Consider the following 23,143-nt stretch of genomic DNA (forward strand, 5'->3'; position numbering starts at 1 on the left):
GAACAGGCCAGGGACAGTCATCCCATCTCTTCATCAAGGACCATCATGAATCTCATTTCATCCCCCAGTGGCATCCATGAGCACTTCCCACAGTATCGTCATTTAAACCACTCATTTGGCACTAACTAGCCTCAAGTCATCTGCTCATGACTTATAGAAAGTGATTTCATGTTTAGTACCAGTCTATGTTTTGGATGGAGTCTACCAACTCTTGATTCATCCAACACACATGAGAATGTGTTCCTGCCCATCTAGATGGTAAGCTTCCAAGGACTCTGCGCTACAGTGAAAAAGATTTTGGAGCCATACACAGCACTCATCTAACTCAACCTGTCTAAGCATTGGTTATTTCTCAACTAAAATGAGAATTGTTATAATGCAACATTATAGGGATGGGATTAAACTCAGTGAAACAACCTGTGTAAAAACAGGGCACAGAAAATTTTCAACAAAGCTGATTCTCTACCTTCTTTCTCTTTAGAGTTCTATATTTCCTCTTCTCCCACCTCCCACCCCTACTCACCAAAATGAGTCCTACCAACTCGCACAATGGCCTGATGCCTAAAGCATAATAAGTTCTCAATAAAGATGTGCTAGATGGATGAAAGATAAATGGATAAATGAAGTAATGAGAACAAACGACATGTCGGGATTGCTCCATGGCCCCCACTTGCTCTCTGTTCCACATTTGTTCTCCACCAGAGCAGCTTAGCCCAGCCTCGGGGAAGCTTCCTGACCACTGCCCTGAGCCCCAGCTCTTCGTTATCCGTTCTGCTACTGAAGAGCTTGGCAAGCATCCCTGAATGGGACTTCAGTTTCCTTGACCATGAAAACCAGGTCACATGTAAGGAATGATAGTTGGCTCTTTCCTCAAGGACAATGTGTCCTTCAGAAAGAACTGGCAGGATTTCTATCAGAACCAGATTCCCTCTTAGTGCAAGCATGTGAGGGGCTTCCAGCTTTCCTAAGCAGGAGCATGAAGCCCACATCAAGCCAACTTCATTTGCTGGCCCTTCCCCAGTTCAACTGCTGCCCTGCGTCTCAGAGAAGTCACCATAGCTCCTCACACTGCTCCATTTCCCTTTCCAGGAGGGAACAGAGAGATAGTCCTGAAACCAAAGCCTGTCAGCCCTGCCAGGTCTTATCATCACCCAAGCTGGGCATTTCTTTTCCTAGTCTGAAAACATCAGGTATCTGCCATGGAGGTGGGGTAGCTGTTTTAGACCCATGTATCTGGATAGGTAGCCTTGCTGTAATTAATCTCTGATCATGAAAGACTCCATTCAATATAAAACACTAACTCAGTAATATTTAGGTTTTCCCTTTTTAAGTCTGTGTTTGTAGCCCTTAATAATGAGGAACTATGAGGTTGGGTGACATTTTTAAGGGCTTAGATTTATTTCGGCAAAACCATTAGAGAGTTTCATAGTCTCGCTCACAAAATGGGAGGAAGCAGGAGGTCTTGTAGGGGAGGAGGTGCCACTTCATGCCAGCATTACTCCAGTTTCCAACGAAGACATTATGTTCTCCCGCCGCTTGTCACAAACAGATTGCAATCTGGTTTCCTCTATACATTTCTTAAGAACTTTTCTGAAGAGATGACTGAGTCTGAATTGTTGCCTCAAATTGTACCAGCTTTCCAAGCATCCTGCTTTCAGAGGTGGTAATTGTGAACTAAAGAATTATTTATATCAGTTTTTAAAAGGTGTCCATCACTGAGGTCCCTGGGATTGTGGACAAAGATTAAAAGACACAATTCCTTCAGAAAAATAGACTGAGTGACTGTATGCAGGCCAAGCCAACTACAATGTAGACAACCATGCAATCCCGCCCCTTCGGTCCAGGGGTGGTAGTGGTCCAGTGAGCTCATAGACCTATAGGATACATCCCAATAGAAGTGAAGTTTTCCTGAGGGTGTGAGAGAGGAGGCCAGGTGGCTTCCACCTACATTTTCAAGTCAAAAAGGCAGCCTCTTCGGGGCTGAGTGGTGTGAGCTCAGAGAGGCACCACTCCATGAAACAGGCCATTCCTCCAGGCCAACTCCATGCTGTTTCCAGGAAATAGCCCAGCAGCAGTGGATGAAGGCTCCCTAGGAAGAAAGAAGCCAAAGTGAGGTCTGTGCTCTGAGGAAAGAGACATTCCTAGGAGCCCTCAATTTATTATATTAGTGCACACCCCAGGCTCTGCCTGCGAAGAGATCCCTGAAACCCCACACTCTTAGAAAAAGGTTCTAGACAGCCAATATGAAAGGGAAACTGAGGTTAACTCACTTCTTCTCGGGACCCTGGGAGAAGGGAAGAGGCAGGTGCAAAAGAAAGGGAAGGGAAGGAAGAAGAAAGGAAAAGCGAGCAGGCAAGGCATGGATGTTGAGAAAAGCATTTGGAGAAACATCCTTCTCCCAAATTGTGGTGGTGTGATGGAAATAGTGTGTGGGGAGTCAGTTGTTGTGGTAAGCCATGTAAATGGGAACCAATAGAAGAAAGAAATTATATATGCCTAACACTTTCATTCAATGTGGTTTTTTGGTTTTGAGGGGATTTTTTGCATCTGCTGTTTGCTGGTGCTGTGCTAGGTACTGGGCAATATAAGTATAAAAGCAAATAAACAAGTTTCCTGGCCTTAAAGAGATCAGTCTAGTGAGTAAGACAGACATGGAAGGAAGTGATTACAATACAGTGAGGTGAATGCAGATAAAGCTGTTTCACAGCACTGCGTAAACATGGAGGATGGAATGACTAACTCAGGGCCTGCATGAAAGACGATAATTCAACAGAGCTATAGGGAGGGAACTACATAAGAGAAGAGCACAGAGATTCTTCTCATTTCATGAAACCCAGCTATCTCCATGAAGCCTCCTTGACCCTCCTTCCCTCCCCCAGTAGATTGATCCACTCCCCTTGCTGTGTGCACATGCCTCTTATGATGGTCTTTCCACACCTTGTCACACATTAAACACTGCCTCCTAATATACTGTAAACTCCTTGCATGCAAAGACCATGTTTTATTCATGTTTTCATCTTTAGCACTTAGAATATTGATGTAGAATATGGTGTGTGAGATTGTGGGCTGTTAATAAGTGTTTGTTGGAAAGAAGGAAGGAAGGAGGAAATAAGGAAAGAAGGCAGGAAGGAGGGCGGAAGGGAAGGAGAAGGGAGGAAGAGAGGGAATGAATTTCTTAAACTTGTAACACTTATTTCCATAACCTCTGTCATTCTCCTGTATTTGGCCTCCTTCCTGTAACTCTTTCTCCAAGTCTCTCCCTCTTCTCCCTGTTCTTTTTGAATTCTGCCTCCCATCCATGCCTGTACTCTCTCTCTCCCCTTCCATCCTCAGTCTCCCTTTATCTATTTCTCCTCCATTTCCTGCTCCTTCCCACGTCCCATCTTACCCCTGGGCCTTTGCATTCTTTCTCCATCCATCTCTCCCTAATTTCCCATTACTTTAGTGGGGTCAGAAGTCTGAAATGGGTCATGAAACACAATGAAGTGAGGGAAAGGATAAGCCAAATATAATTTGTTTCAAAGGCAGCCAATCTTCTTAGGCCTTAGGTCAATGAGGAGCAAAGAAGAACCCAGGCCCAATGCCTCCACAGCCTTCACTCTCGGGGGTCGGTGGCAGTGGATAGGCCACAGTATCCAAGCATCATGTTGCCAACCCATTTTGAGAGTTTCCAGCCCAAAGCAAGAATCATGGAGAGCCCACGGTCTCCTGAGAAAGAGCCCACATGGTAACCCCAAACCGCAGATGCCATGTGAATCACCTCTCCAGGCTGCCTCACTTTACAGCTTTGGAAACCCTGGCACCAGAGAAATTAAGAGACTTACCCAAGGTCACACAGCAAGTCACAGCTGAGCAAATCCAGAATCTGGTCTCTTTACCACTAGTCCTGTGATTTTCCCACCACAATGCTTTGCCTCTCGCCCTGCCAGTACATTTTCTACAAGCCAGGATTGATGCGGTTGACACGCACTCACACGCAGGGAGTCCTTCTTCCTGCTGAGAAATGCATCCAGTTTTGGGGAGGAAGGTGACAGCTGTTTAATAGAGCGCTGTGGGATGGTGCTGGACTTAGAATGTGGAATATTATCTCCTGCTAATGTGTTAGAGGAGACGCCGAGAAACAGAATGTAATTACCCAAATGGTTGTTTTTCCCCTATACCAAAATGAATTCTCCCGCTCTGGTGAATATGCTGGGGGGTCTTTAACAATTGGTTTATGCCCCGTCTGAAAGCCGTCACCACTCTTAATAGCACTGGGCCCTGTTTTCCAATCAGGGGTATCAATCTGAGACTGCCTCAGAGATCAGCCTGCGGATTCGTCAGTTCCCTGAGGGCTCCTGAGAGAGTGTCTCCAACAAGGAGGATCCGGGCAGACTTGGCTGCTCGGCTTCTGACAGCGCGGCCTCCGGGGGGGCCTCCCTCAGATAGGTCGTTCTTCTCCACTTCTTTCACTGAGCCCCTGGCAGCCTATGTGGTTCCAACGATGGATGGTACACAGGGAGTGGGGATTTAGAGAAACACTCTATTCTTAGAAGAACCCAGAACAAGTGGGCTTCCTACCACCTCTCTTTAAACAAACCTCATATACAAGCATCTCAATTATAAAGCACATAAATTAAGCATAATTAATTCATCTCATCAACCAAGAAATAAGTTCTTCTCCAACTGTCTGCAGACTTTTATTTTTACCACCATTATGGTACTTATGTTTTACCACAATTCCTAGTTATTTGTGCTCCTGTCACATCTGCTGTAAGATTGCTACTCTTTGAGGATAAGAGTCAATGAATCATCTCTGTATTTCCACTGTACCTGACAGCCACCACAGCACCGTACACAGGACAGATGCCCAATGAATAAACTTAACACGAATTAACTGACAAAAACATGTTAACTACATGGCTTTAGAGAAAAGTCTCCACAGTGTGCAGGAGTGAGCCTTGTTTAAGAAGCTTTGGACAGTGTGCGCCCTTTGTACTTCCTACTCTGCCAAGGCCAGTAGGCTACATGGAAGCTGGACCTGTGATGGGAGAGGATGGGCTGGCCAAGTTCAGGACAGTGCGCAAACTCTGCAGCAGCCCCTTACTCAGAAAGAAAGGAAACAGAGCCCACTCAGGCTAAAATGGAGCCTGGGACCCAGAAGACTCACTCACGGCTGCATAGACTCTGACCAGTAAGGGAGGGTTAGTGGACGGTAGAAGGCCAAGGACATTTGAGCTAAGCAGGAAAAACCACAACTCATGGCTTGTAAATCTGGTCAGGCTTTCAGACTCTGGACACTTACTGCCCTGGATATAGGAAGGGAGGTGAAGTGCATGTCTTTTTCCCCACGGCATGAGGAAGCATTTGGACAAAGTCTGCAAAGACGTAGGCACCACCAAAGGACCAAGCTGCATGGACTCTGTGTTAGGTAGAGTTGTCTGCAAGACGGGGAGAGGCGGTGAGACCACCCAACCAGACCGCCTGCTCAAGAGATTTTCAGTCTGAGGATGAGCTGGATCTCGCTGGCGGCCTTCTGGGAGGTGAACTGGCTGATGCACCCTACTAATGACATGCTGAGAGCCTTTATGAATTGAGTCTCTGAAAGTCCAACTAAAGATTGTATTGATCCCAAAGTCACCCTTAGGTGGAACAGCCATAAATTACCAGTCAGCTTTTATTATATGGAAGACTTTCACATTCTGAGAGTTTGACTTTCTCCCTTTTATTATCCTAATGAAATACCAGGACTTGACCCAACACAAGAAAGCACCCGGTGAAGAAGGAACAGAATTTCCGAGCTAATTGTCTAAGCTCCTCACTGAGAAGGCTGGGACACCAATCCTGCCAGGATACCTGCTGTGTGGGGGACAGTCTGAAAGTTAAGTGGCATAGCTTTAGTGGAACTCAAAGGGGCTGGAGGTCTGGAATTGGGGTGTAGAGGAGCACTAAGCCCAAATAATCCCCTCTTCAAGGGATGTGGAACTGGCTGCAGTACAACCCCCGACTTGATGCTCCAGGGAAGACACAGTCCCAGGTGGTATGTGTGAAGATATTACGGTGCAAGTTGAAGGGCACCTTTTAAATTCTGGTGTGGATCATCCTTCGAGATATACCTAGAATATTCTCAATTGTTCATCGCTTTGTTGAAAAAGTCCTATGCTGGAACTATTTATTTATTAATCCCCCAAACATTGATCGATCATCTATGAATGTGTGTAGTAGGGAATTGCTGATCCTCACAGAGCACATACAGTAGTAAAGGAGAAGTACATATGACAACTAAGTATAATGAAATGAAGTACCACCGTGGGGGAAGCTGGGGAAGCAGGGAAATGACGGGTGATTCCAGATGGGAGAGATGGCATCCACGCCTGCCTCTCACTGAGCCCACACTCAGTTTATTTATTGGAGATGCTGTTGGGAGGCTGTAGAGAAAGGTGGGTGCCCACGGGCAGAGCAAATCCACATTCGAGTAGAACTGGTGGATAGTCAGCTTTCCCGACGCTTGAGCAAACTTAAGATTGAAACAGCTCCTCCAGAGCCCTTGGAAGAATTTGCTGTCGGACAGACTGCTTCCTGGGGGCCATATGCATGGGGGAGACCTTTGTTCTTATTTGGAGACAAACATGACAGAGACCCCTAAACAAAGCAGGCTGAATCCCTAATATTCTGCTTGAGGCTCAAATATTTATTTGAATACAGTGTTTTGTCCATCTTCACTTTTCACCTAAGACCAGAACATGTATTAAAACTCATAGAATTTGGGGCTGGCCCAGTGGCATAGTGGTTAAGTTCACATGCTCTGCTTTGGCAGCCTGGGGTTCATGAGTTTGGATCCTGGGTGTGGACCCACACCCCTCATCAAGCCATGCTGTGGCAGCATCCCACGTACAAAATAGAGGAAGACTGGCACAGATGTTAGCTCAGCAACAATCTTCCTCTAGCAATAAGAGGAAGATTAGCAACAGATGTTAGCTCAGAGGCAGTCTTCCTCACCAAAAAAAAAAGAGAAATTATAGAATTTGATCAGTCCTGTCAGTCATCATTCAGAGATTTAAATTTCCAAATAAACAAGGTAAATTATCTTATGAGGACATCATTACTTATTTCAAAGAACAATACTTATCTCAGTACAATTATTGTTTTGTTTTGCAGGTTTCCTTGCATACGTTGTTTGTGACACACAAAAAAACCTTCAGAGGTACCCTGACAAACTCAACATCATTTTGGTTATGAACTCTGGCTCTAGAGTCTGACGTTCTAGGCTCGAGTCTCCCTTCTGCTGTTTACCAGTAGTGTGAACTTGGTCACTTCCTTTGCTCCTCTTAGCCTCAGCTTATCCATCTGTCAAATAGTGATAATAGTAGTGCCTATCTCATAGAAATACTGATTGGAGTAAATAAGATATCGCATATTCTGTATTTATCACAGTGCTTAGTACATAGGGAGATTTGATAACCAGTAATTATTATTTTTTAAGGACCCAGAAAAGGGCCAAGCCAATGAGATATCATTAAGCATCTCAGAAATCAAGGGGCTAGTTTCTGAGATATACCCTCGACCACCGCATACAAGAAGAGAGCTCCTTCCACCCACTCCTCCAGGAAGAACATGCTAAGTCAACCTGCAGATTCTGCAAGGGAGACTGCTGACGTAAAAGAACTTGCTACATCACATCCCAGCTAGAGCTTGGCACTTGACATGCGGGCATTCACTATTCCAAAGGACAGGGAGGCCAGGGGGGTTGCCACAGCAACACCTATGATCAGGAGGACAGAAGGGGAGTCGAAACTGACCCTGTTATGACCCTAAATAGCAAAGGCATCTGCCATGAAAGTTTGCCAAGACTGCTGAGACTTCAGGAATAATATAACTGGTCTTTCTAGAAGCTAGAAGCACTGTTATGACATGCTGTGTGAAGGGAGAGAGATCATTTCTTCCTTGAAGAGCCACAGAAGTCTTTAAGGACCATATGAGCTGGGCCTTGCCAGGGGTTAGAACTTGGACAGAGAGATGTGGAGATGATCCAGGTGCAGGGGACAGTGAGAATGATCATGAGGAGGGGATGAGGGCAGAACACCAGCTAACATCAGCATCATCACCATTAATCATTGCTGACTCGTGTTTAATCCTGGCCAGGTACCAAACTCTGTGCTAAGCGCTTTAGATGGGTTATCTCGTGCTCCTCACCATAGCCCACTTGGTAGCTCACTATCCCAATTTTAGATAGAAAGAACCTAAGCTTTAATTAGAGCCAATGTGTGAAAACAAAGGTGACAGCCGTGGCCTGGCTGAATCTTTTCATTCATTCAACACAGAAAAAAGTCTGGGGTTTGCTTAGGAAACTGTGACTTTTGAACTGAAGATCCAGAAGATGGGACTGGGAGTTTTTGAGGAAAGCCAAGCTCGGGCAGTCCAGCGTGGGTTACAAATGGTGAGAAGGCTTCAGGCACTAATAGGCTTCAGCTCATACCCTGGAACCTGGAAGATTCTTTACCCTCAGCTCAACTCAGGTCTCTCCTTCTCTGTCCAAGACAGCCCAGAATAAACAGCCCCCAGCAGCTGCACCAGAGCCCATGCTGTGTGTGGGGCCCAGATGGTGCACCTGACTTTATTTATTTATTTAGATGTCATTTTCAGCATGATTGAGTGATTCCACCCCCGCAGTGGGTCTGCTCAGTCTCCCATCCCACGATCAGACAGGAGGAGTGGAGCAAGTTTGGAGTTTGTGAAGTTTGCTTATCATTTATTGATTGAGCCAACTGTGAGCAAGCAGCTTCTACTAAATTTCAGAACCAGAAGCCGCAAAGTGGAGGAGGGTAGAAGGGAACACTCAGTCCCTCGATTCATACTTTAGTGAAAATGTTAGTTGATTTTCTGACATTTTTTTTACCTGGAACTTTTTTTCCTAAATTACGTCTGATCTGGAGAAGCAATATTGTGTAGAGGTTAAGAGTGTGAGTTAAGAGTCAGACTGCCTGAATTCAAATCCTGGTGCCACCTTCACTAGCTATGTGATCTGGGGTGAGTTACTTATCCTCTCTGAGCCTCATTTTCCTCATCTGCAAAAGGCAGTTAATAATGCTACCTACTCTTAGGGTTGTCAGGAGATAAAGCAAGTTAATACTTTTCAAGTATTGATGCTCAGGAAAGGTCAGCCACTATTGTTCTCTGGAACAGACGAGCAGGGCTGCCCAGGCTGCCTCAGGACTGAGGGACCTGCGCTCCCAACCCTTCAGCCTCCACTCCCACTCCCCGCCAGGATCCCTGTACCTCTGGGGGCCCAGGCAGTGGGGAGCTAGCAGATGTTTAACAACTGCTCTCCAGGGAGGTAGGAGAGAGGGAGCCCTGATTTTAGCATGTCTGCAATGTAAACGCCCCCGAAGGTCAATTTTAGATGTCATTTTCAGCATGATTGAGTGATTCCACCTCCACCCCACCCCCTCAGTGAGTCTGCTCAGTCTCCCATCCCAAAATAAGACAGGAAGAGTGGAGCCAATTCTAAGATGCCACCCTGAGGTCACTAAACACAAATTTGGGAAGAGACGCATGCACACAATTGGCTCCAGCACACCACTGACCCCAGGACTCTCAGGAGCCTAGTGTGGAACCCAGAGAATCTTGGAGGTCCCTCCTAGCACTGGCTTTGTATATCCTACATCAGGGTAGCCCAAACTTTGGAGTTAAGCTCCCCTCAATGGTGGGCAAACATCAGGGAATGGGCAGAGTATACAGCAAGAGAAACAGTTTGGAGAGTTCAGGGTCTTGGTTTTATGCCTAATCGGAAAGGCAATGTGTCTGACAGTTCAGTGACTCTTAATTAGATGAGATTGAATCAGCAGAACTGCTTCCTGTGGCTAAAAGGCTTTCCCTTTGAGTGCAGCCATTCAATTACTGCTAGGGCCCATTGGGCAACGAGCCTTAGCTGAGGGATGGGAGTGTGGCGTAATGGCGTGCATTGCAGAGACCTTCAAGGATGATAAGTGTGTGTGTGCGTGTGTGTGTGTGTGTGTGAATATGTGTATGTGTGTGTGTGGTGGGAGCACAGGCCAGGATGGGCTGAGAGTCTTGGACTTACAGACTCAGGAGTTATCTAGTAGAAGTGACCCAAGAACCAGAGAGATCCTGTAGAAAAGCGCTGGATTGAGAATCCAGGAGCCTGGGGTTTCAGCCCAGCCCTGTGTGATTTTGTTTCCCTTACTGAAAATATGAGAATCATGATGGCCACCTTGCCTTCTTCACAAGAGTATTGTAGAATCAAGTGAAATAATACCTGTGAAAGCTCTATCCAGATGGAAGAGAGTAAGCCCTACTCATCAGAGAAGTGGCAAAACACCCATGGTTTGGCCAAAGGCCTCTGAAACCAGTCAGTTGCTAGGGCAAGTATCAGACATCCACTCATGTCACCACCAAGAGGAGTGGGAGCATCATAAAGGTATTCATGTCCTGGGACTGGAACCAGAAATGTTCGGACACCAAGAAAGTGACTCTTTATCTTACTCCTCAAGGGAAAGATGAGAACATCTCACCTCTGCTCTTGTGTATTAGGGATGATTAAAGCCTCTGAGTTTTAGCTTTCTATGTCTGAAATTGGGGTAATGAGGAGAAAGGATGAAGAGTAAAATGAAGAGTTAGCATGGTGTCCCATGTGCAGTGTCCCTGCTTCTCCTGGGGTGCCACTCTGCTCTTCTTGCTCTGCTAATGATTTGCTTATTAATCTCAACTGGAGCATGACCAGGAAGGGCTGCCTCAGCCCCAAATCCACCCCAGGACTTTTCAGCTGAGCCCCCATGGACAACCAACACTGCATCAGTTTGAAATTCTGAAAAACAGCCTTGGACTGGCCCAGATGAGCCTTTTAAGCAAGGCCACATAAGCCATAGGTGGTTGGCCAGCCTGTGAAGGGACAGCTCTTCAACTGCAGCCAGGAAGAGGTCACACAGCACAGAGAGAACCTGGCCACTTAAGATGGGGCAGACTCTTGTAGGAGCCAGTGCAGGGAGCAGGCCACAGTTGGCTTCTCTGGGGCCCATGTTAGTGCCTACTAACATAGGTTCTTTACCTGTCACACAAGAGGGGCCAAACAAAAACTGGAATGCCAGGCTTATGGCAAGGAAAGGGTTTTTGTTTCGGGTGATATCAGATGGGAGACAAGAACGAGCCTTCAAATTTGTCTCGTTTCATCTTGTCTCCCTGAAAGAGGGTAGGCGAGGGGTTCTAAAAGGGGTTTGTGAGGAATGTGGCTGCTTGTAGAGAGGTGGCAGGAATCAGCAGCCTGGCTAGTCGGAGCTTTCCCACCAGCCTGCGTTTGCACGGAGGAGGAGGAGATGGTAAGGAATCTAGGTGGCTGTCCTTGGCGGTTTGTCTTCATGGCAAATAGTGGATTCTAGAGCCAGGGAGCCAGGGAGTAAGCAGGGAAGGAGTGCTCTGGTTTTAACCCCCTAAATGCTGGGTTTAGTGTAGGGGAACTGCCATCAGGGCCAGCATCACCCATATACTCAGAAATAAAATTCTGAAAGACCTTGTGGCTGGCACATGAGACCACCCTGCAGGTCGTACAAAAAGTGAAAATGTTAGTGGGACAATGGTTGGGGACATCTGAGCTGTAAGTGAAAGTAATATCTCAGTCTCAGAGTTAAGGCTCTTCCATAAATAGGGACCAAATGGTTATCCTCTGTTGAAACTTAAAGCATTCATCCATTTCTCTCCCTACCTTTGAGTCTCACTATCCTAATCAGGCAAAGGGAAGGAAAGATGTTTTCCTTGTGGAATGTTTATGAAGAGTTCAGCAGCATCTGTATGTATTAGACTGAATCATATGAAATTGCCAGGTTCTTGGGTCCAAAGTGGACCAATGTTGGCTATTTCAACCTAATAGGAGGCTTTCAATAAATACTTTCCTTGGGCCCCTCACTCCGCCATGACCTTCTCCACCAGAAAATGTTGAAACCTCAACATACTGCCTTCAGGTCATTTACAGAGCAACACAAGTGTGTCATATACAAAACACCTCTCTCTGGTATGCAGATGGAGCAGGCTTTAGCTCAGACAGCACCTTGTAAACCCCCTGTCCTCTGCCCTCTAGATGTGGGGGCTGCTGTGTATGGTGCCAGACCCAGACTTGGCAGCACAACAAAAGCTCTGTGTTCTCTGGTTGGAAAATTCCAGAAATGAGTTTCTCTTCAATCCAGTTTCTTTTTCCTTTTCCCTGGAAATTAGAGTAATTGCAAATGTAAATACAAAAAAAGTGAAAAATTGATGGTTGATTGATAGGGAAGAACAATGCATCCAGCTCATTATCTTCCCTTGGAGCCACACATGGCCAGCTCAGCAGCTCTTCTGGTGGAGGAGGTGGGGCATGGAGGAATGGTGGGAGGTAGCTGAGGCAGCACCTGAGGATGCTGACCTGCGGGTCAAGTCAGCCACTAACACCAGGGGACTCAGGACTAGTCCCTTTCCCTCTCTGGGGCTCAGATTTCTCATCTGCAAGATGAACTATCAGTTAAGCGTATTCTCACTCCTGTTCAGCATCAATGGTCTCTGAGACAGAGGTGCACATAGGCAGGTAACCTGGAGTGAGGGGGGAACTCAGGGTGAGCCCTGTGCCAACTGTGACTGTGAATGAGTGGTCCCTGCCTATTGACTCCCATGGCCTTGCCCCCTTTTCACTCTGCTTCCTTCCCAGACCCCTCTCTCCCGTCAGGCACTATTGGGCTGTGCCCTATTCCCACATCCCCTCTTATTCCTCACTACCCCCAGGCACCACCCTCTGACCTCTCTTCTCCTTCCTCTCACCCATCACAGTCTTGGAACCTTGAAGTCACTACTCCATAGATGGATCAGAAGCGCCTGACTTGCTAATTGCTGATTAGTTAGCTAACATCACAACATCATATAACCATTCTGGGGCCTCAGTTTTCCCATCTGACATTCTGTCCTCTGTGCCTTCGCTTTAACATACACAATACCTCCACCAGGCAGGCATGTGACATTTGGGGAGAGAGGTAGGAGAGCAAGGCTGGGGTGGGCCTCAAGCAGTGGTCTCCATGCTGCACTTCCTTTGGGACCACGTGGTCCTCCTTAGCTGGAGACTGGCTCATATGGCTCCCCAGCACAGTGCCGGCCCCCATGCAGCTTTTAAAAGCATCTCTGCCTTTCCTCTTTACCTACATTTCCACAATTAATAACAGTAATAAGTCTATGACACTCATGATTGTTTACCAAGGGCTTTCACATACGGTATCTCTTTTGTGCTTCTCCACAATCCTTATTGTCCCTAGGTTAGCAGTGGAGGAGGTGAGGGCACAGCATAGACATGAAGTGGGTGGCCAATGGTTAGAACAACTGGAACCGGAACCCAGATCACTGACTGCTAGCCCAGTGGTCTCTCCATAATACTGCACCACCTTGCTCTAAGATGGTGGTCATCTCCAATTCTGACACTGAAGGAAGCTGGAAGAAGAGATGGTGGCTGCCAAGGTTAGGAGTGATGATAGAGCTGGCTTCACTGTGGCCAGGGCTGAGGAGGTTCTGAATACCCAGGGCTGCAGAGATCCCAACAGGAGAGTTCTTGGCTTTTAAAGCCAACATCTGCTCTTCACATGGGTCAGCCCCAATTGAGTGTCAGTCTTCTCTTCGTCTTCCAACTTGAGCCGTCTACTTAAGGAATAAGTGTTTGACTCCCCCACTGTATCCCCAGCCTCTCATTGAGGTAATTGAATTGCACCTGGCCCACACTGGCCTCTCCAGCCTAACTCCACTTCAACACTTTTCAGCTACAATTGTCGCCATAAATCATCAAGTCTTTCCACGTGTTTGGTGAGATTTCTCAAGCTGAGACTCTGATTGTTCTAGCCTCTTTCTTCGAGCTGGACCACACAAGTGATAGGTTATGGTCAGCTTAGGAACTTATTGCCCCTGGCTCAATCAGATGTGGCTGGAACTGGTGTCGTGTGGTAGTGAGATGGCCTTTCAGGATGCAGTGAAAGCAGCAGGACTGACACATCCCCTGCAGGCATGTTATTTGTGCCCTGGCCTTTGCCTGGGACACCTTCTTTTCTGTCCTTGTCAGGTGGTCCCTACTGATCTGCCATAGCCCACCCCAAGTGATACCTCCTCTGCGAAGCCATCAGGGAGAGCGAGTCAGTCCTCCTTCTAAACTTGGATACATCTCTCCTCAGTTTTTACATGTCTTGACCCCCACAACAATATAAGATCCCAAAAGAATGAAAGTACTTTTCACCTATCTTTAATAATTCTATATGTTAATTCAAAAAAAGCCATGATGTAACAGTATTTTCCAACAATATTGAGGTGAAAACTTGCCCCATGTTCAAATATGTGTAATGAACACTGAGTTTTAAAATGATGCCCAAATTTCTCTAGTCCAGGACTTCTCAGAGCCTTTAATTTGCTGATGTGCAATGTAAATATCCAAGAGGAAAACAGAATATGTAGCCTTCCTGTACTTATTGCCAAGAAATTATCTTTTTATGAAGCAGCAAAAACAGCCCCCAGAGCCAATGTTTTCCACAGAAAACAGTTTGAGAGACACCAACGTAGCAGAAGTTAGAGATAGTAGCTTAGACTCAGGTAGAGATAAATCATAGTTCTGTAACATTGGACAAGTCACTTAACTTCTCTGGGCCTGGGTTTTTCATCTATTCAACAAAGATAATAATACCTAGTCAAAAGGTTGGTGGAAGGATGAAATGACATATAGAGTATGCAAAGTGACTGGCACAGTGACTGACATTGAGTGGGTGCTCCATACACGGTCACTGTTGGTTTCTGGGTATTCCTCCGCTGCTGAGTTTACTCTAGAGTAGGTATTCAGGAAGTGCCCATTCAGAAGCATAGCACCATGGAGAAGTCTGGAAGCCTCCTTGTAGCCAACAGAAACCCAGCAAGGCCAGAGCCAGTGGCAGCCCACCCCTGTGCAACCAGCTGACTCAGATACTCAGCTCAGTGCATGGGTCTTCCCAGGATCTCGCCCTCTGCCCATCCCCTTACCAGAACCAGAAATCATCAATAGATGACCAACTTCTTTCTGGCCACAACAAATGTCTACTGGCCCCAGGCCACTCTCATTCAGCACACTGAATAAAATATTAAAGTCACTTACATTTGCACGGTTCCTTTAAGTTCACAAAGAGCTTTCCTTTATGTCTTCTGTCTCATTATCTCAACCAAGTCAGATAGACCTCACATAGAATGCCCTGGAATTGTGCAACAGGACAGTTCTGATCCCAGCAACCCTGTAAGATAGACAGGACAGGGATTATTTATGCCCATTTTACAGATATGAAAAGCAAAACTTGGAAAGAGTAAGCCAGTTGCCCAAGCCTTTGCCCTAAGATCAACAGTCCATCAGCCTTTCCTGCTGGACGTGCTCTTACTGATTCTCAATCCTCCTCCCAGGCTCTGGGGCCTGCCAGCCTCCACCTTGAGTGTGTGATGCTCCTGTCTCATTGATTCCTCCCTTGCTTGGACCAAACTGTCTGACCAGTTTCCTCCTGACCAGCCCAGTCTATAGCCCTGGTGACAGGGACCTTATAGGCCCTGGTTCTCTTTATCCAGCTTGGAGCCTCACTATATACCCCAGGCTGCTCTCCGCTGGGCATGGCATATCCTCAGATGTTGAACGTATAAACCATGTCTCCACTCCTCTCCCTGCTCACATGTTCCCTCTCCATGAGCTGGCACCTGGACAACCTCTACACGTGCTTCATGCTACCTGCAAGGTGCCCCTCAAGAGCTGGAAATAGTTAAAGAAGAGACCACCAGCCAGGGGACAGGCTGCCACCAATTTTTGCCTTGAAGGACTGAAAGCAGCCCCAGTGCTGTGGAACCCCATTTCCTAGACGTGGAGTTGTTTTGTGTTTAAATGAACCTCTCTTTTTAGCCACTGCCCCCTACCCTCATAGATGCCATGCCAATTGCCTCCACATAATGCACTCTGATTTCGCCACTGTGATTCATAATGGACTATTAAGCCAGTGTTGCCCCAAGAATCTTAGCCTACAGGGCAGCAATCACAAGCAAGCAGTTTGAAATGACTTACCCTGGATGAGACCAAAACTCAGGCTAAGGCCTATTGTCAAGAAACCAGTCAGAGTGGGATCAAGAATGAAGGGGCAGGCTGTGCCCCAGGCCAGGAAAACCGTTGCTTCCTGGTAATTAGGACCCAGCAAGCCCCATAGAAAAAGGTGGACTCCACTGTCTTCACCAAGCTGATGGAAATGGTGGCCTACAACCCATTTCATCAGGAGAGTGACAGTAATGCAGCCAGCATTCATCAAGCTTTCCTCCAGGTCAGGCACCACCAAGAGCTTTATGGACACTGACTCGTTTGCTCTTCACAAAGACTCGATGAAGAAAGTACTCTTATCCCCATTATACACATGAGAAACTGCATGTTAGCAAGGGTAAGCCATTTGCCCAACCTAACAGACCCGTAAGTGATGGAGCCAAGAGTCAGGCAGCCTCTCTTCAGTGCTCAATTCAGCACCCACTGAGGGGTCCTGATTGAATTTGCGTCCCTCTTATGAAGCATCTCAATGAGCACTGTTAATGTGAAGAGGGCATTGAATTAAGAGTCTGTCCTGACAGAGGGAGCTGTAAATAGTAGAAAGTGGGCTGCCTTCAGCTCTGCTTCTCTCCTTCTACGTGATCTGGACAAGAACCAAACCTCTTAGTGGCTGTATAACTACCTCACAGAATTATTACAAAGCTTATATCTCATAATATGTGTCAAAGTGCTTCAGAAACCATAACGCGGACCATATGAGCCATTAGTACTCGCTGTCATATGAAGAGCCAGTGTATGAACTCTAGTCCTGCTACCGACTGGTTAACTGAAATGTCCTAACTGGCTTTGTAAATTGATACCTCTTAACTTCAGCTTTTCAACCATAGAATGACACAATTGATACATGGCCACCTTCTCACCTGGCTCCGACCTGATTGTCCAAGTTGTTGTAAAGCCCCAGTGAGCTGTCGCCCATCGGTACCCTGAGGATGCACAGTGCACCATATGAATGGAAAGCATTTATTACAATAGTGATTGCACTAAGATGCCCTCTCCAGAGAGCTGCCAGCACTTTACAGACACAGTTCATTCATTCTCATAAGCAGACCCAGATGGACCACCCTGGGGGACCATCTGGCTGGGTAGATGTGCCAACTCAGCCTCAGAGAAATGGGGAACCTCTGGCTTACTGGGGTGGGGATGGAATCCTGTAACTCACACTTTCAACCCCCGCCCAATCTGGCACAGACTGTGTTGCCTCTAAGAGACTAGGAGTAGACTCCTTCACCCACAAATTTCCCCTTGTCCTTAGGGACCATTTCACCAGCCCACATCAAGTTAATGGGAGAGTCTTCAGGGTGACACAGCAAATCCCTACAGCCATCCCTTGCAGCCAAACCCTTACAGCAGAGGTTCTCAAGGTGCATCCCAGGACCAGCACCATCAGAATTTGCATAATTAGAAATCCAAGTTATCAGGCTGTACCTTCCATCTACCGAATGAGAAATTCTGGGGGTTTTAAGAAGCATGTTTTTGATGCATGCTAAAGTTTAAGAACCACTTTCTTGAAGTAAACCCCAGTTCCAGGTGCGAAGATCATCTGTGGCTCATGGAAGGCACTCTCTGCAGAAGTATACGGTTAGATTTATGGCAGATCGGATCTTGAATAATCATTATTCCCAGGGCCAGAGCCTGAAAGGCAATGAGGTTAAAGTACCCCCTACTCAGTTATCACCCCTTTCTTCCCCCTTGATGCCTAAGTAGCCCCTGAATCTTAGAAGTGGATCGGACCATAATTCAGTTCTTTTATAATTAATAAGATGTGAGAGGAGACAGCCTTCCCAAACTCTTTTTCTTCAGGGCCCAGAATCTGGACCTAAATCTCCTCTCCGCACTCTGAGAAAGGCGCCAAGACCTTAGCTACAGGCAGACCCCAGAGGGCAGAGCATCAGCCTCATCACTCCCTCCCCACCCACACCCTACCCCATCCAAACCAAATGATTATCTTCAGTGGTCCTGTTCAGTATTTCTCCCAAGTGCTAATGAACTTCTCCCACCTCTCATTACTAAGCAGGGAAATCTGCTCTTGACAGATAGCTCCAGATTAACTGATAACAAGAATGTGATCAGAAGCAAGCAGGCATACTTTTTGTTTAGTCTGACATCCCAGCATATTGGTGTATCTGACTAGGGAAGCTCAGGGGCAAAGACCTTACCATGTCTCGTTTATCTCTGCTGCCCCGTACAGCATGTGGAAGGTGCTCTGTAATTGTTTTGGTTGCAGTGAATCTGCCCTGGGGTCACCAGAGTGATATCAGCAGAGCCTGGGTTGAAGGAATACTGAATTCAGTGCCGGACTGTGACCCTGTGGCTGGCAGGCAGCAACCCCGAGAGGGCTGGGGTTTGCTGAGGTCACTGCCTGCATAGATGTGGATTTTACTCATGATGCAATTCAGGGAGAGCTTGAGACTGGCCTGGGGAAAGCAGGCATTGCTACCAAGGGAATATTGGCATTGGCTGTGGTGAGAACCCATTGCCATCCCTCTGTCTTCATCATCACGGACCTCTCTGCCTATCAGGAGGCAGGGGCCAAGGAGAGGAGCCCAGGTTTGGGTGGCTGAAAGACAATTCTAGAACTAAACAGTGGAGTAGTCTTTGGAAAGTTACTAGACCTTCAAAAATTGCTTCTCATCTGGAATATGGAAAGAGCAAAACCTATGTTCCAGGGTTGCTGTGAGAAGCAAGTGAGCTGTCATATACCAAGCACCTTATCACGTAAGGTCACTTTCTCTTCTCTCCAGCCCTTCTTAGGACTCACTACTTTGACATAAGGACATAGGAATCTTGGGATCCTAAAATTTGAGGAAAATAGTTTCAAAATTAGTTGTATTATGGCTTGTAGAGTGAGTTAAAAATGGAACGATCTGGCCACACAAATCTGTGCTGTTAGGCTTGTGCCCAGAAGTTGGTGGTGGCCACTTGCTGATTGGAGTGGCTTCTCAGAAGTTTGTCATGAGTCCCTCCACATGTAGACAATAACCCCAAACAGAAGCCTCCCCATTGCAGTTCCCACCCCACCCTCCAGGGTCTGGGCTCTGAGATCAACAGGCAGCTTGATCAAGAATGGAGAAGGAGAAAGAGTCCATAGCATATGACTCCATTTATCTAAAAGTCATTCTAATCTAGAGTGACAGAATGCAGACCAGTACCTGGGCCTGAGGATAGAGGGAAAGGATGGACTACAGAGGGGCGCTAGGAATTTCTTGGGGGTGATGGAGATGTTCTCTATTTTGATTATGCTGATGGTTTTACAGTGTGTATCACTGTCATGCTTCATCGATTTGTACACTTTAAGTGAATGTGCTTTATTAAACATAAAATATTCCTCAGTGAAGCTGGTAAAAAAGAAAGAGGGAAAGGTCTCAGGCCCCCCAAATAATCATGAGGCTAGTTCAGCAAATGTAGATTAGATGCTTATTCTGCCATTTTAAAAAGAAGAGCCAGGACTTAAATAGATATTTGTATACCAATGTTTATAGCAGCATTATTCATAATAGCCAAAAGATGGAAGCAACCCAAGTGTCCATCAGTAGATAAACAAATTGTGGTATATGCACACAATGTATTATTTGGATAATACAGCTGAGTGCCTTAAAAAGGAAGGAAATTCTGACACATGCTATAACATGGATGAACTCTGAGGACATTATGCTAAGTGAAGTAAGCCAGTCACAAAAGGACAAATATTGTGATTCCACTTATATAAGGTACCTACAGTAGTCAAATTCATAGAGACAGAAAGGAGAAGAGCAGCTTCCAGAGGCTTTGGGGAGGGCAGAATGGAGAGTTTGTGTCTAATGGGTACAGAGTTTCAGTTTTGCAAGATAACAAGAGTTCTGTGAATGGATGGTGGTGATGGTAACAACAGTGTGAATGTACTTAATTCCACTGAACTGTATACTTAAAAATGGTTAACATAATAAATTTTATGTTATGTGTATTTTATCACTTTTTGTGTGTGTGTGTGTGTGAGTAAGATTGACCCTGAGTTAACATCTGTTGCCAATCTTCCTCTTTTTGCTTGAGGAAGATGGCCCCTGAGCTAACATCTGTGCCAGTCTCCCTCTATTTTGTATGTGGGATGGCGCCACAGTGCGGATTGACGAGCAGTACTAGGTCTGTGCCCAGGATCCAAACCCCAGGCTGCCATAGTGGAGCGCACCAACCCAACCACCACACCACTGGGCTGGCCCCCTACCACTATTTTCTTTTAAATATTAAAAAAGAAGGAGCCACCAGATGGCTGGCTAGTAGTCATGCTGTCTGGTCAGTGTGTTCTCCACAAGCACAGAAGCCCACCTGAAAAACCAGATTCTAGCAGAAGGAGAAAACCAGGGCTTTATAGGAATGGTCAGCGTTCTTCTCCTCAGGCAGGGTCAGAGACCCCATCCTCAGAGTGTTCTAGAAGGTTCTAGAAGGTGTACTAGACTGGCAACCAAGAGATCATAATTCTAGTCCTTCTCTACCCCTTACAACCATTCTGACCTTGAACCAGCTTTCTCATCTATAAAGTAGTGTCAGTGACATGTCATAGGGTTGTTCTCCGGATCAAATGAAAAAATTTATGTTGTTGAGCTTAGAAAAATGGATAGTGCTGTGTAAATGAAGGTCTTTATTATTCTGAGTCGCTGCTCTTCAAGGGAGACAAGTGAGGTCAGGGAAGCAGATGTAGAGCAAGTCTGACCATCAGGACAAGAAATTATGAGTGAAATTATCCCACTGGTTGTACCAGAGACCCAGAAACGTGTTGCAGAGTGAATGACCAGCTCCTGGGGACTGCCTGGCCCAGTCAGCTGCCTCTGGTTCATTCATCTTCTCCGAGTTCAGAGACTCTGACAGATGGATGCAGGAATTGCTTCCTAGTTCAGTGAGTGCAATGGACACAGTGAATAGTTTACAGTTTACCCCTGAGCCAGTAAATCCAAACTCCTCTGCACTGTGTTGTGCCTGGAACACATTAAATCTGGCATAAGACAGGACATAAAATATATCGGAGTTTAGTTGATTTGTTAATTTAGCTGTCAATGGAAATCAGATGTTGAGATTCACTGCAGTGCAAAGTAGCAATTTGTGCCTCTGTCGGAAGTGCGGGTCTAAACCGTGATTTAGAAGCCTTTCCAGAGCACTGTGGGTTTCTCCAGGCTTTGGTAGCCCTGAGAACTGCCACCAGCTTGGCGGTCCAGGCATGGGTAAGATCCATCTCCCCATCCCTACAGTGGTCCTCACCGCGACAGCAGGAGGTTCTCTGGCGTGGGTCAGGGGTGTGGATGAGGTGTAAATTCCTGAAAATAAAGCAGAGACTCCATTCAAGTGGTACCTTCCCATGGATCTTTTTTTCCCCTCTAAAGATGGATGGAATCCCCGCCCTGCCTGCCTCCTGCAGTGATTTGTGAGAAACCAATGAGATGATGGATGTGAAAGTGCTTTGAAGAGTTTCATGTATAGAAACGCCGGGTGGATTTGTCTCCTTAGAGTGTAAGCATTGGTCTAGGAAGAGAGGGAGGATTGACTTGCTCGTGCTTCTTTTAGAGTAACCTTACATCCTTTATTCTAATTATAAAAGTTGTATATGCCCATTATAGATCACATAAATTCAGAAAGATATGAAAAAGGAAACTCAAAGTATTCATAATCCTCCAGCTCAGAGGTAACTTTGGTTACCAATTTGATATATTCCTTCTAGTCTTTCTTTCTGTGTGTATATGGGTTTGGTCATGCTGTTCCAATAGTCTTAGATACAGGTGGCTTTGGTTTTTGTTTTTGTTTTAAGTTCATTTGTCATGAAAATTGTCTCATGCTAGTAAAAGTTCTTCAAAAGTCTTTCTTTGTGTGATGCAGGTGTGCCGGCTATTATTAGCAGTCTCCTGTTGTTGGGCATCTCGTTTTCTTGTTTTTACTTCTGTGGTATTATAATCTGCTGTGAATATCTTTGTGTCTAAATATCTGTATATGATCTATTTCCTCAAAGGCGTTTCCTAGAAGTGGGACTTCAAGGTCTAAGGGTCTGAATAAAATTTTTAAGGATCTTGAAACATATTGCCAAACTTTTCTAGAAAATTCCACCAGTTCACATTCTCACCAGCAGCATGTAAAAGTCCCTAACTCACTACATTCTTGCTAGTGCTGCTTGTTATTTTAAAACCTTTGTTAATTTGACGCAGCCCAATTTTTAAAAACCTAACCCTTAGGTGACTTATGTGCTTCAGAGACAGCACTATTAAAAATGGCTAAATGAACATACTACTGTATTGACTACACAGATGCAGGTCCCACTTATGAGGACCCACAAAACAATTTCTGTTGGAGCTCAATATCAGGAAGAGCATTCATTTTCCTATGAACACTTTGAACCTTACAATTGATCCTGATTCTCTTTTTGCTTAGGCTGCTAGGAAGCACAGAAATGTACTTGAGCCAAATTTTATGGCTGAAATCTTATGTAGAAATCTTATGGCACATTTGTACTAAAATATTACCCTTACATCACCTTGATTTATTTATTCACATATTTTTATCATATGTAATTGCAGGCAACCTCAAATCTTTTTCTGAACAATACAGAAATAGTTACATTTTTCATCTATTATTTTCAAAGACTTAAGCTTGTTTATTCTCATCAAAGAGAGTAGCTTTGCCATCAGTAAAGTAGACTTTGTGAGAAGTTCTGACTAGTGGTCTTCACCTTCGTTTCCTTTCTGAAACTTAAACTCACAGTGATGCACACATGGGTCTCCAGCACCAGAGTATTGGTAAAATTCAAATGTGATGAACTGGTTCACTAACCCACCATGCCTACTCCTTGTCATTCCCTCCCTCCTCCTTACCCTCCACTGGTGAGAGGCCTCAGGAGTTTGACATGACTGTTGCAGACAGTAGGCTGCTTAGCCCAGAGATGTTCAGTGCCCAAGCATCTTCCTGAGGGTCTTTTCTTTGCTGAGCCTGCTTTTGATCTAAGACATTCCAGGCTGGTAGATCTGGTCCTGTTGATGACTTGGATGAGTCCTGGTATCACCATTGGTGGTGCTGGTCTTTTGCCCAGAATCTGCAATAGGCAAGGAGGCTGCTCTGCCA

At 45.8% G+C, this 23,143-nt stretch overlaps 1 protein-coding gene and 1 long non-coding RNA gene across 3 annotated transcripts in view; one reads left to right on the top strand and one right to left on the bottom strand.

Annotated features, from left to right (window-relative positions):
• ALK (ALK receptor tyrosine kinase) overlaps positions 1–23,143 on the top strand; it is a 655,114-nt gene that overhangs the window by 488,465 nt on the left and 143,506 nt on the right. The window lies entirely within an intron of this gene.
• On the bottom strand, positions 1,375–20,484 carry LOC102148349 (uncharacterized). The gene is made up of 5 exons (XR_288455.4): positions 20,372–20,484; positions 18,229–18,336; positions 15,107–15,239; positions 3,825–3,996; positions 1,375–2,089 (listed from the first exon to the last, which is right to left on the bottom strand). It is a non-coding gene; the product is annotated as an uncharacterized lncRNA (long non-coding RNA).

This window comes from Equus caballus, chromosome 15 (genome assembly GCF_041296265.1).
Source record: "Equus caballus isolate H_3958 breed thoroughbred chromosome 15, TB-T2T, whole genome shotgun sequence".
Classification (NCBI taxonomy): Eukaryota; Metazoa; Chordata; class Mammalia; order Perissodactyla; family Equidae; genus Equus; species Equus caballus.